The sequence below is a fragment of the Bidens hawaiensis genome, unplaced genomic scaffold (genome assembly GCF_021521415.1).
Source record: "Bidens hawaiensis isolate Kalapana, Puna unplaced genomic scaffold, B.hawaiensis_p1.1 tig00001511_1, whole genome shotgun sequence".
In the NCBI taxonomy this organism is placed as follows: domain Eukaryota; kingdom Viridiplantae; phylum Streptophyta; class Magnoliopsida; order Asterales; family Asteraceae; genus Bidens; species Bidens hawaiensis.
In genome coordinates this window covers 343,077-357,241 of record NW_027491085.1, presented here as the reverse complement: position 1 = coordinate 357,241, position 14,165 = coordinate 343,077, and positions in this window count along the sequence as shown.

Here is a 14,165-nt window from a genome sequence, read left to right as displayed (position 1 = left end):
GGAAGGATTTGAAATCTCTGCATTTAAATAAATTGAATTCCAATTCTTTGAACCGAACACACAAAAATGGAATTAAGATTCCAATTCCAACGAAATGAACACGCCATGTCATGAGATCCCACGAATTCTGTGAAACGAACACACCCTATAAATTAGTATAAGATTCAAACTTGACTTTTAGTTCTGGAGTAATATACCTTAATTATCCCTAAAGTGTCATGATCAGTTGGAGCATAAAGTTGATATCGTATTCTATTAATAGTAATTAGCATTTAGCAACCGCAATATTGCAACTTTTTCTCTCTTTTTCCCCCTTTTATTTTATTTATTATAAAATTTAATTTTTCTTTAATAAAACTTTGCCAACCTTTTAATACAATTTTTTTTTGAAAATAAAGTTACATGCGAAATAAAATGTTTTCAGATTTGACATAGCTTCCCTTATTTATAGAGGCCAAGGACGGTCCTTTAAATCATGTGATTCATTTTCAGATTTTCATTTTCGAATTATTAAGTGTTTAATTCGTTCATAGCTTTCTCTGGAGATACAGTGTTACTAGCTAAAAGGTGGATAACGTTTCGCCACGTTATTGCCATGAACTTAGTCGTTATTTAACTACCACTTTGTGGCTTAGATGGTATTCAAATAAAAGAGAAAGATAAAAATAAACGTGGGTGTAATTGGTGGGGAGATGAATGTGGTGTAGTCGCATGGCGTTAGGGAATGGTCTTGGGGTTGACCTATAATATAAGGGGTGTTGTGGTTTAACAGGCGTCCATGGGGCTGTGGGAGCTTTCGAATCTCCTCTTTAACGCCCACAATACATGGTCTTATAGAATAACACAAGTCTAATGATGTAATTTCGATCGATGTCTTGTTAGTTTTCGAAGACAAACTTCGAGACCAATATGGCGTGCCATTAAAAAAAACAAGTAAACAAAAATTGATTAGCACACCCTTCATATTACTAAATTCAAATAAGTAAAATTTCATTTTAGATTCATATCTCCAAACAAATTAAGACTTCATATATAGTTCATCATGTCCCATATACATAACGTGAAGAATTAACATTACCGTTGGTGGATAAAAAATTTAATCAATTATCATTTTAATATTATTTTTCTTCAATCATTAAATATTACAAATCTTATAAATTGTCGGTATTCAACCTAGAAAAGTGTTAAATTAAAATAAATAGATAAATTAAAAAAATAGAAAAAAAACATCACCCCTCACCCTCACCCTCACCCTCACCCTCACCCTCCCATTATATATAACCCTCCATTTTACCTAAACCTTCAACTCCATATACACCTTCAATCTCTACTCCATCAATGGCTGCTCCTACCACCACCGTCAATATGCCACCGTCTAAATCCACCATCCGCCGGAACACGTTCACTTTAAAATGTGCTCGGCTAGTTAAAGAACAAAGAGCTAGATTCTATATTATGAGACGGTGTGTCAGTATGCTTGTATGTTGGCATGATTATGGTGATTACTAGTCACCACCGGTTGAGTTAATTATTTAACTAACCAGTCTCTTTCCCACTCCGAGACTCTCTTTCCGGCCGCCGTGGTGCCGTCCGAGGAGAAAGAGAACTGCATTATATATTATATAATATTATAACATGTATAATGTATAGTAGATTTTTGGTAGATTTATTTATAATATACGGAGAGATGTTTTGTTTCATGGTAATATTATACAATCATTTAATGAAATTAGTGAGCAAATTTTGATGAAGACTAAGTTGTTTTGATTTTTGTTTTGTTTCTGAAAGTGATTGTTATTAACTTTGATGTTGGCGATTGGTGATAGGTTCTTCACGAGATCTCTCTTTTAAATTTTAATTATTTTTAGAGAGAGAGAGGGGGAGTGTATTAATTTTGTGCGTAAGAGAGAGAATCAATTAAACTATTGCTGCAGCAAACTGTGGATCCAATCATTCAGTGTGTTTGGCTGACACTATTTTATGTTATGTTTTATTATTGATCAGAAATGAGTTCAGTCTGGTCTTAAAGTTTGGATTAAAGATTTGGAATGAACAAATGGGAAAGTAGGAATTATGAGAATCATTTAAGTGCTACAAACATTCGGGAAGGAGATTTTTGTAGCGATTTTGGTTTTCTTTTTCAAATTACTTGTATTTTGTAATCTTTATACTCAACGTGGTGACACTTAGTGGTTATATAACTTTCATAACCGATTCAATGACAACAATTTTGTACTAAAAATAAAGTTAGTTGATTAACAACTTTGATTCTAATGATCATAGTTAATTTTTCAATCAGCAACTTTGGTGCTGAAAACCAAGTTTCAACTGATCAATAACTTATAGTTTTGATGAGCAAAGTTAACATTGATCATCAAATTTAATCCCAAGAATAAAATTAAAGCAACTTTTGAAAATCTCACAGTTATAAAGTCAGAGGATTTACCCTTAGGGCACTGCCCCAGATCCTGTCGTTGCAAATGGGCTATCCATCAAGGATAAAGTGGTATTGTTGGTACGGCGGCCGAATGTTACAACCAGGTGCAGATCCACTACTAATATGTACATGATGGTTGGCAAACATCATCGAAGACAATGAGTCTTTAAGTGGGTTGGGTGAAAAAGAGAGGGGGGGGGGGGGGGGGTAATGGTACAAATAAGATTATCATTGACCATGAGAGATTTTTGGTTCAATAGAAATGTCATACATGTGTTTTGGGTTCAGCTGCATGTGGAGCAAATGGAAATTGACTCCACATTTTAGTGTGTTCAAGTAAAAATAAATTTAGGATGGGTGACTTCGATATGCTATCGATCAAGGGCAAATCAGACTCTATTGATGGTACGAGAGGTCGGATGTTACAAATCAGGACTAAAAACCATAAAATTAGTCTTCACCGAACCCTACTAGCTAGAAGGTTCTTTTTTCTAATAGTCAAGCGCTAATTTATTTGGTTTTCTAATCAATTGAGTTGATTACTTGATTAGATTCAAGAAAACTAAAACGAATATGTGAAACTAGGGTTTTGGTATTCATAAACACGTCTCATTTTCTTGTTTAAACCAAAGTCACTAAGCATAATCTATTTTTCTATGAATAACTTTATGTTTTATAACTGCTTCTCGGTGACTGTATTGTTCATTTTTATTAGTCAAATTCAATGTTTTATAAATTTATTGTTGTAAAAGAGAAGCTTGGAAAGTTTAGTTTATCTTAAATAGATGGTTTGTAGATGGTATCAATATCGACATCAAGTGGAGACGTGGAGTGCACGTGGTACGTAACAAAACACCATATGGCTCATCTGGAGATGAAAATATCAAGTGATATATACTTAAAAGTGTGTAAAAAGAGAATGTCATCAAAATTATATCATTTTGCAGATAATAATAATTTTTAGAATGTTAGTATATACAATATACGTATCTCAGTGTGTAACTAACAAAATAAATGTATTCTTTAACTCGTTTATTTGTTACAACGAGAACTTTAATTGTGAACTCATTTTATTTTTATATAATATTTTGTATATTAATCTTTACCTTCGAAATCTTAATTATTCAAATAAATTTATTTACATTCCAGGTTTTCGAACACTCATCAGTACAAGCAATTGAGAACTTTAACTTTGGTTTAGTGATCATTTAGTTTTCTTTGTTGAGTCAATTGACTAAAATTTGGATCATTATTAGAAGGTAAAGCTATAATTAGGGTGAAAATCGTATAAAAGAATTTATTTAATCGCATATATCATCTTTTTTAACTTTTTAAATAATAAGAGTTAAGAGTTTCTATCTAAATAGATCTTTATCTTTTAGATCTATAATATAAACAATCCAACTATTATCTTCTAATAAATTTATATATATACATTCACAAGTAACTAAAGTTGTGCATAAGCACTTGTAACTTAAGCTTCAAATATGTCTTCTGCATTGTTGGGTTTGTACTGGCTGTAAATAGGTATGTACCTCTGTAATCGTGTGTTTGGCAGCTTGGTATGATGCCACGTTTACTTTCCACCACATGGTACTCATGTAACTCATACAAAAATGTAGCCCCATATTTTAATTCACACATCTAGAAGAGACGGAAGAGTCCTTGACCGTCAGAGACGACTTCGATGGTGGTCATTGCGGTGCTAGAGAGAGAAGAGAAAGACCGTCGTGGTGGCTGGATTGGCGGTCGTCGTGATGGAATAGGGCCTCGAGAGAGATAAGAGAGTACGTCGTGGTGGATAACAGCCACCTGTTAATTTTGTGTAGTTTATTTTGGGTTAAAAACACTTAAGGGTAACAGGATTTTACTATTAATTCCTATTTGTGGTTTTTAATTAGCCTTGATTGGAAGCTTATGTTAGTTTGAATTTTGATTAGCCTTGATTGAAAATTTATGTTAGTTTGAATATGCTGTACATATGAATTGAAAATAGAATTTTAGATGAACATGCATTATTAATTCTTTTGCCTTTACTTTTGTTTCTTGCTTTAAAGAGATAAGCTGACACATCCAACAGGTTGGCAAGGCAAAAGAGTTCTACAAGTGTGACGATTATGACATCGTAACCATCACGATAGTAAGGTAAATTTTCATTTTTAATCTTGCATCAAGGTTGTAACATTTAGGCTTGGTAAATCATTCCTAGGATGATATTCATTTCTAAAATGACTTCAATGGTGAAATTATGTAGAATTGAAGTGTTGTGTGTCTGCATTACCGTTGACCTTAGTGATGATGCAAGTTATTATTATTTTTTAAAACAAGTGAAATGGCTACAACAGTTAATATACAGTAAGTTGATCTTAGTTCATCTCTTAGGTTGTAATCTTATTCGTTTTTGAATCTATTGAATCATGTATTCGCAGAAACCAAAGCACCATCACAGAATTATGTTTTATGTCTAGCATTAACAAAAATCCTCGATTACAGCAATAAGTAATCTGACTTGTCTTTGCATACATACAGGTACCACGTATTAGCAAAGATGGAAAACATCACTGTCACGAAAACTACAACTTTTTTCGTTGAGAACAATGGCTGTGTTAGTGGGCGAAAGTTGAGAGGACCTCATCAAGAGGCATGGCTATCCGAACACCACCGTCTTCATTCGCAGATCAGATGCCTCGCCCGGCATCAAACTAATGACAACATCAAACTAATGACAAAATAACTACCACCAATAACACTGACAAAAGGATTCCAAGAAAAAAAGCCCCCCTTACACAGCAAATAAACGTACTTACGATACTCAAATTTATTGAAAATAAACTGACAAATTTATTGAAAATAAACTGACGTAGACAATGACAATTTGCAGAAGATGAATCGCCTTTCTTAATGATTCACAAAAGTTACCGGCCATGAGAGAGGGGATGATGCCCAAAGGTGGTGGTGGTAACTTCGTCTTTTTGAGTGAAGTGAAGATGTAAATAAAAAGTTTGCGGGGTGCAAATACTAGTATTATATAAAAATAAACTTTTATATATTTTGTGAATGTTATTATTGTATTTCTCATTTAACGCTTACGTACTAATGTACTATAGCTATAAGCCTATATAAGATAGGCTTGTGTACACACACAATACACTATTATTTGGGGATATCCGATGCACCCAATAAATATTTACTATTTTTATTAAAACGTGCGATATAACTTTTGTTTACAATTCTTAAATTCAGAGAAAATATAGGGTTAAAAGAGTGCTTATTAAAACTTTATGGGCTAGTAATGAAAATGAGCTTAAATTCATATAAAATAACACATAGGATTCTATTTAGCATGACTTTAGAAACTTGATAGGTAAGAGCATTCTTAGCAGCACCTATATTATTATTATTATTATTGTGAGTGTGTTTTGTATATTGTATAGAGTAAGTGTAAACGGAAAAGATATAAAACTTTTATTAGACGAATAAATTTAAGAAAAACTGTTAAGTTCGTTAACCTCATATATATTTTTAATGTTTGTTGAAAGTTGTGAGTAAATGAGCGAAAAATCTTAATGATAAAAATATAAAAACGTATTATTTAATTAAAAATAAGAGAGAAAAAATATTGTTTTTAATGCAATTATAGATATGGAGACAGAAAGGTTGTTGAGAATGCTTTAATTACCCTACAACACAAATATTTTCGGCGTAACAATCTTTATCTTAAGGTTTTACAACTAGCGTAATCTTTACCGTATTTATTATTACGTTAGTTGAAAATGTGTTCCAGCGTAATTACACTATTCATGTAATTACACACATTTTCTCAATCATTCACACGTTAATTCCCATGTTATATTTTATTCGAACAACATGTATATACAATAACAATTTTGATAAATAAATTTGACATTCACGAAGTTTAATTAATGAAAATAAATATAGCATTATTAAGTTCAATTCAATCATTTCTGCACCAAAAGATTCATTCACATTTTATGTTCCAAACTTCCAATCTATCCCCACTTCTAAAGTGATCCTCAACTGTATTATTTTATTATCTTTTACACAATAAAGACAGTATATGTTTTCAAACCCAAAATAATTACGAAAACTACTATTATTTATGTCAACATATCTTTGGCTACTAAATATACACGTATCCTCGGTCAGAAAAGGTTCCTTAGGTACCAACACATATACTACTATTACACACTTCCTAGTTTTATGAGAATAGATATTATTTCAACTATAGGTGGCAAAACAAAAATTGGTTGAGTATTGAGTTAGAATGGGTATATATAATATCAGGATAAGTTATTTGAAAAAAAAGTTAAAATGAGTTTAGTTCAAAATAAGTTAACTTAATTGTGTCTTTTTTTAATGGGCCAAGGTATGTATTATAAAAACAAGTACTGGAATCGGTTACGTGTTTACGCGCTACCGATGCTCGCTTTCAGCCCATTTTCACCCATTTTTCTCTTGGACTCATCCTAATCCATTAAACATTTTAGTTAAACTCAAAACAATCCAAGAGGTTTTTTAAGGACCCAAACGGCTTACATTTGCCCGACTTAGTTTTAACTAAAGTGAAAATCTAAGAGAAACCGAGGTTCACTCAAAGAAGAAGAAGACAATAATAATAATAATAATAATAATAATAATAATAATAATAATAATAATAATAATAATAAGACGGAAAAGAATTTTAATGCTTATCAACTCATTTTCACGCATTTTTCTCATGAACCCATTCCGATCCATTAAACATTTAGTTAAACTCAAAACAACCCGTGAGGCTTTGTAAGAACCCAAATAGCTTACATTTGCACGACTTAATTTTAACTTAAGAGAACATCTGAGATAAATTGAGGTCCACTCAAAAAAGATAATAATAATAATAACAATAATAATAATAATAATAATAATAATAAAATGGAAAATTATTTTAATATTTTTCAACCCATTTTCACGCATTTTTCTTTTGAACTCATCCTTATCAATTAAACATTTTATTTAAACTCAAAACAACCCCTTAGGTTTTTTAAGAAGCCAAATAGCTTACATTGCACGACTTATTTTCAACTAAAGAGAAAATCGGAGAGAAACTGAGGTTCACTCCAAGAAGAAAAATAAAATAAAATAAATAATAATAATAATAATAATAATAATAATAATAATAAGATGGAAAAGAATTTTATTATATATTTGTTTTTATCTAACATTAAACTAAATAGTAACATTAATCTTAATTTAAAGGAGCTGAATGGTACCACAAGCTACTTCGAGCTCTTTAAAAATCAAACTCGAGCTCAAATTTCAGCCATTTAACTATAAATGAGCCAACCTATGCTCAACTCCCTCTTTAAACAAGCATACACAAATACTATTGCACGATTTTTACATAACATTAAAAGTTACTATAACCACTCAAGAAAAATAATAATAAGATGATGTAATATTAGCAACATGGCATGCTGCCTTTGGCAATGGCATATAAAGTGCAAAGCATGCTTAGTAAATAGTAATCCTTGATAAGCTTTCTACTAAAACAATTAATAAAAAAACAAGATTTTGATTTCCTTTTTGACCGCCTTTTAATCATTTTTCTCATCATAAAATCCTCTTTAGAGTTCTTAAAAGAAAGACATGGATGTGAAGATGATGCTAGACATGATTAGATGCGTTTCTATATGTTGCAGTATTGAGTTATTATTATTATTATTATTATTATTATTATTATTATTATTATTATTATTATTATTTAACCTTGGTCACTGGTATTTTATGAAGATAATGTTTAAATTCTTAAAAAGTGTAGGTGGGGATGGCAAGAATTGGGTTATTCTTAGTATTTTCTCTACTGTTAAAAGTAATTTTTACTTTATAGTATTTAAAATTATTATTTTTTATTTTTGAAATAACAAGTTATGTATTTATTTTTAAAACATAATTTTTTGACCATTTTATAAATTTTATTAAATAATGAAATTTAAGAATAACCAGTTTATTTAAATATATATTTTGAATTCTATAATTAAATGTAAAATACGCTGATAATGTTAAGCACTTAAAACTTCTTATTATATCATATCTTTAATATTGAAGTAACAAATTTGAAAGCTCACCAAACACCATTCTATGTTCATAGATACAAGTTTCTAGGTTGAGGAATCATTTTTACTAGTCGCACAATTAGGGGTGCAAACGAGCCGAGCTGAGCCCGAGCTCGACCAGACTCGAGCTCGGCTCGTTTAACTTATATAGAGCTCGAGCTCGGCTCGTTTCAAGCTCTATTTCCAAAGCTCGAGCTCGGCTCGTGAGTAGATTTTTCAAACTCGAGCTCGGCTCGGGCTCGGCTCGTTTACCTTTTATAAGTTATTTATTAAATAATATAATTATTTTTATATATTTTTTCTATTATAATTTTTTGTATAAAATAATATATATATTATTTACTTATTTTTATAACATGATATATATTAATTATTATTAAATATATTTTTTTAAAAATTATATAAATGGCAGGCTCGTTTAGGCTCGCGAGCCGGCTCGAGCTCGATAAGTGAAGCTCGGGCTCGGGCTCGTTTATTAAACGAGCTTACTTTTAGGCTTGAGCTCGGGCTCGGGCTCGATAAAGCTCGGCTCGCTCGAGCTTTTTAACGAGCCGATCTCGAGTAGCTCGCAAGCAGCTCGGCTCGTTTACACCCCTACGCACAATGCCGTCAAATCTTAAAAACGGCATTGGTTTATAGCCATTGATATAAGCTGTTGAAATATATGGATACATTTCAGTTCAATAGCAAATAATATTGGAAAAAATATTATTGAGGTTTGTAGTTCTATTTTATTGTTTAGTTGTTAATACTATTAATTCTAACACAATTGTGTTAGTTTTGTATGTTGTATTGGGCCGAGATGAATTTAGGCTAAACATAAGTCGGTGATGCGCTGGATGTTGGTGCTGCTCTCGTGGGCTCTAGTGGACTGGGCTCAAGTTCTTCATGGAAGTTTAAAGAGAAGAGATCAATCGACGTCTTTGAGATCTTGAGAAACAAGTTTTCATTTAGTCTGGTTTGATCATCTTGTTCATCAGTCTCTCAATTGCCAGCGTCTCAATCACCAGTACAATCATTAACTATCGGGTTTTATCTCTTATAATCGCCCTTAGTTTTTATCTTCATCTAACTTAGGGTTTATTCATGTTGATAGTTCTTGTCTAATCTTTTGTGGTTCTGATGGTATTCGCATGTTTGACCAGATCATTGTTTTAAGTCTGAATTTGTTGTTCGTTTGATTCAGTCTGTGTTTATTCAAACGCTTGAATTGTTCTTGGGTTAAACAATTGTAATTTGGATTTAATAAGATATGATTCGATGTTTGTGACATAAGCTATCTACACGTGGGATGACAAATACAAATTCATCATATGCCTATTTTCATACGTTGCTTCACATGATAACTTGTTATTTCCATCTTGGGGGTGCCTTTCATTTTTGGCTTTTCATGTTAACTTTAGTTATATCTATTTTGTTAAGTTAACAAACAATAACCAAAGCTAGTTTAAACTTGTGTCACACTCACCGTCACCTTAGTCGTGAGTCGTGACAATTCATTTGTCAACATAAACTAGTTCAAGATTGAGTGGCCAACAGCCCAACACACGAGAACGAGACCCGTTGAAACCCATTGATTACTTCTAAATTCGAATTCTGGTCCATCTAGGTCTTGGGCCCAAAAAGCCCTACTTGCTTATGGACTTGTCAACGACCCATCTCAATTTCAAAAAGCATGTGAACTTCCCCAAAGGTTTAAAAGTTATTTATCTTCAAAACTGGGGCAGTTCACGAGCCGAGCCGAACCAAGTGAAGGCTTGTTCGTTGCTTGGATCGTTTACAAACGAACCGAACCGAACCAAACGTCTGAAATTCGAACCGAGCGAAAACCGAAACTAGCCAAAATCAAATCGAGCATTTTTCGATCTAACATTGAGCGATTTCGAGCATTATTTATTTCTTTTTAAATTTTGATCATTTTAATAAGAAACAAGTTTGAAGGTTGTAAATTATATAAATTAAACTAGTAATTTTTAGACACACGTGTAATAGATTGCAAATTTTTATTAAAAATGAGTTTGAAGTTAGATATAATGATCATGTAAACAAATTTCTAGTATTTTAAAAACTTGAAGCGAACAAATAAAACTCTAAAATTGACGGAATAGGAAAAATTTTAAGGGGTTAAAAAATTGTAAGCTTATATATATGTGTTTTGTCTATATATTTATGTATTTGTTCATATATAATAATATATAAAATGTATTAAAAATATTCAAGTTGAACCGAACCGAGCAGACCTTTGCTCGTTGCTTGGCTCGTTTACAAACCGAACCGAGCAGAGCGGCTTGTTTACAATCGATCGAAAAAACAAGCGAGCATTTTCCGATCAATTTCAAGCGAGCGACGAGCGGTTTGGAAGATCCTATTCGAAACTCAAAAGGTTAAATTCTATAATGAAGGCCCGTTAATCACTTTGGAGAAAGGTTAAATTCTATAATGAAGGCCCGTTAATCAGTTTTAAAACGGACTGGTTTGGGCCCGGCCCAGCCCAGCCCTACTTTCATTTTCATATTATTGTTGCAATATAACATTATGTAGTCTTTAGTAATAAATATTGCAAACTTTTTAAAAGTAAAAAGATATTACAAATTCACATGCACAATAGATGCAAACAGTTTACGTAATAATACAAAATTAAGTAAGTATAAGAAAATAAAAAGATTACACACCTATATATTAGACACAAATGGCTTATTGGCTTTCACTGTTTTTTACGCGTTAATATTTGAACAAATTAGACATTGTTGTAAATAGTTGAGAAACACTTCATTAGTTCATTAACTAGCTTAGACATACTGTTAAGGTCATCAATGCTCTTAGAAACAAATCATTGTCAAGAAAGGTGAACATTGCATTCATTTAAAAGAAGATCATCAATGGGCTCAACTTCGCCTCGTGGTTCAATTTAATACCATATCCATGTACTACGTTCATAAAGGAGTTTACTGAGCTTGTTCCGCATGTTAAAAACATCATAAAAGAAACACACGGAAAGATAGTCACTAGGATTTTTAGCTCCAAACCAACTTTTTGTCTATAGACTTGTACACATAGCGCAAGGTCTGATCAGAGTATCGGGCCCAACTTGGTTTTCATATACACGTCCTTACGCTACACTTCTACAAGTAGCTAGTTGTTTCTTGCTTTTTTTAGATACATTGTTTCTATATATGATGTTATTAAACATAGATCGGCCCGCTGGACAAGGAATGAGGAATCAGACCTATAACCCAGTTCGGTTGGCATTGGTTGAACAGATTCTAGTTGGACCGACCGGATTTTACATTTGATGGTTGAACCGGTTAACCAGCTTTTTACTAGTGATGGTTCATGGTTGAGGAAAAAAATGTACTTTTTCACAAACATGTTTTCTACTATTTGAATGTCGACTATTTAGGAATATCGTTATTATACATTCAATAAAGTTACATGTTAAAAAAAATCATATTTCGTTTATTTTATATGGTTACGTTATTTTTGAAGTTATAAAAATAATAATTCGAAACATTGAGGATATATATTTTGTCGGGAAGATTTAGGACTTTGTGAGTTTGGTCGGTTTGGAAAAGGGGCACACGCACTTACACCGATTTTGTTTTTGTCGCATACTACTTCTAGATGCCATGTTTAAAGATCTACAAAATTACAAATTAGGTCACACAAAATTACAAATTAAGGATAATTGATAGAGATAACTAGTGGAAAATATCCATCTTGATGTAAGTGTATCATATTGAAATGTTTTGCAAGGGGGAAGCTTGTATTGTGCCCGAGGAGGCCCTGGTCATCCTGTTTGTTTGCTCAGTAGTGTAATTTATGCGTGTTTTGCCATAAAATAATTATGCGTAGTGTGAATTTACATGTTTTCGTCCGAAGATTTGAGCCCAACCACCCAGGTTTATGAAAACTGATATGTGTATTAAATCCGGCCAAGTCAAAGCTTCGCCACTGGTGTTTTGGATTTTGTAATAACCGGATATCTTTTTCAATCACGGGTTTTTCTTTCATATTATATTATTTTGTCTAACACGAAATCAATAACCGGATAACCTAAGTAGTGGCGAAATTTAGACGAAAACGCCGGGGGGGGGGGGGGGCTCAATATGTAGAGGGAGGCCATGCTCTAGTTTTCTGGATGAAAATGAGTAAATTTAAGCTACGTATACAAATTTTCGGACAATAGCGGATAAATTTATACTACTAAGTAGAAGTGCCCATCAATATAGGGCCAGGGCCACCAACAAGCTACGCCCATGCCTCCAAGTAGAAGCACTCATCTACTTATATATGAGTGATCTTGCATTTTAATGATCCAACTTGCTTCATATACCCTTCAAGTACATGTGTCCTTGGATTGCTAGTATAACTTCTTAACTTTCCAATAGCATAAGCTATATCTAGCCTAGAATCATGCAATAGCCCTAACTTCACCTTTGTTAGTAAAAATTTATCTAAGGCTTCATCTTTTGCTAAGTACACACAACAAAACCTAGATGTGTCATCTCTAAATGTAATAACACATTACACATGTCTTGTTTCAACAAATGGTGTTGCTTGAAAATTACCTAGATCAAAATATATATAAGTTCTAATAATTTAGATTCTCTTTTAATTTTCTTAAAATATTGTGTAGTTATCTTAGTTAACGTGCATGTTTTACACTTCCCATTATTGATATTAAAATGAGACATAAAGCCTATCTAATAACCTTTTGTAATGTACATTGTAATGTACAGTCCTAACTCCTGAGCTAGCATTCCATATAGTTTGAACTATTTGTACCATTGCTAGAACTAATCATACAAACAGATTCATTGCCAAAAGGAACATTAATAATTAATCTAAACATTCTATTTAAATACACAAATTCAATTAAAGAGTACGTCTTTGCAAGATATACTTGTCACTTTTCATAACCCGTATTTATCCTTGTCTATTTAAATTTTAACACGATGTTGGATATAAGATTCTTTCGAATCGCCAATACAAAAATAGCATTAATTATCCAAGATTAACAATTTTCTGAAGCTAACACGTGTTTAATACAAAAAAGAAAAACTTTCCTGACCCAACACCAACAACGGGTCACGCTAACACGTTGCCCATTCTAAGCAAAGATCCATCACAAAATGATTGCAAAGTCTTTGACACATCAATAAACGACTAAACGTCAATTTCTAAAGTTGTCGTTTGCTATAACGCGGTTCAGGACTTGTGGCACTCGTGGCTTTTGGCGGCACTCCGTTCATACTAATAATATCTTCTCAAAGTCAACCATCCTGATTGTACTAACCATATTTTAATATTATTTATTTCATCTCATATTAAAAGGATTTTGTACGTATTAGGAAAAGGATGTGAATTGTAATAAAGTAACGGTATGTTAAAAATGTTTTATTATTTTGATTTTGTGGATACACAAATCATGCATATACAAATGGAGCTATTCTTATTGTACCTTGCGACAGACCAAGAACCAAAAGAACTCACACCTCTTCTTTTTCTTGTTCTTTATGCGACAGAAAGAAAATCCCTTTTTTTTCTTCTTCTCAATTGACGGCAGCAAGTAACCAAAGAAAACCCTAATTTATTTTTTAACTTATTTTATTTTACCC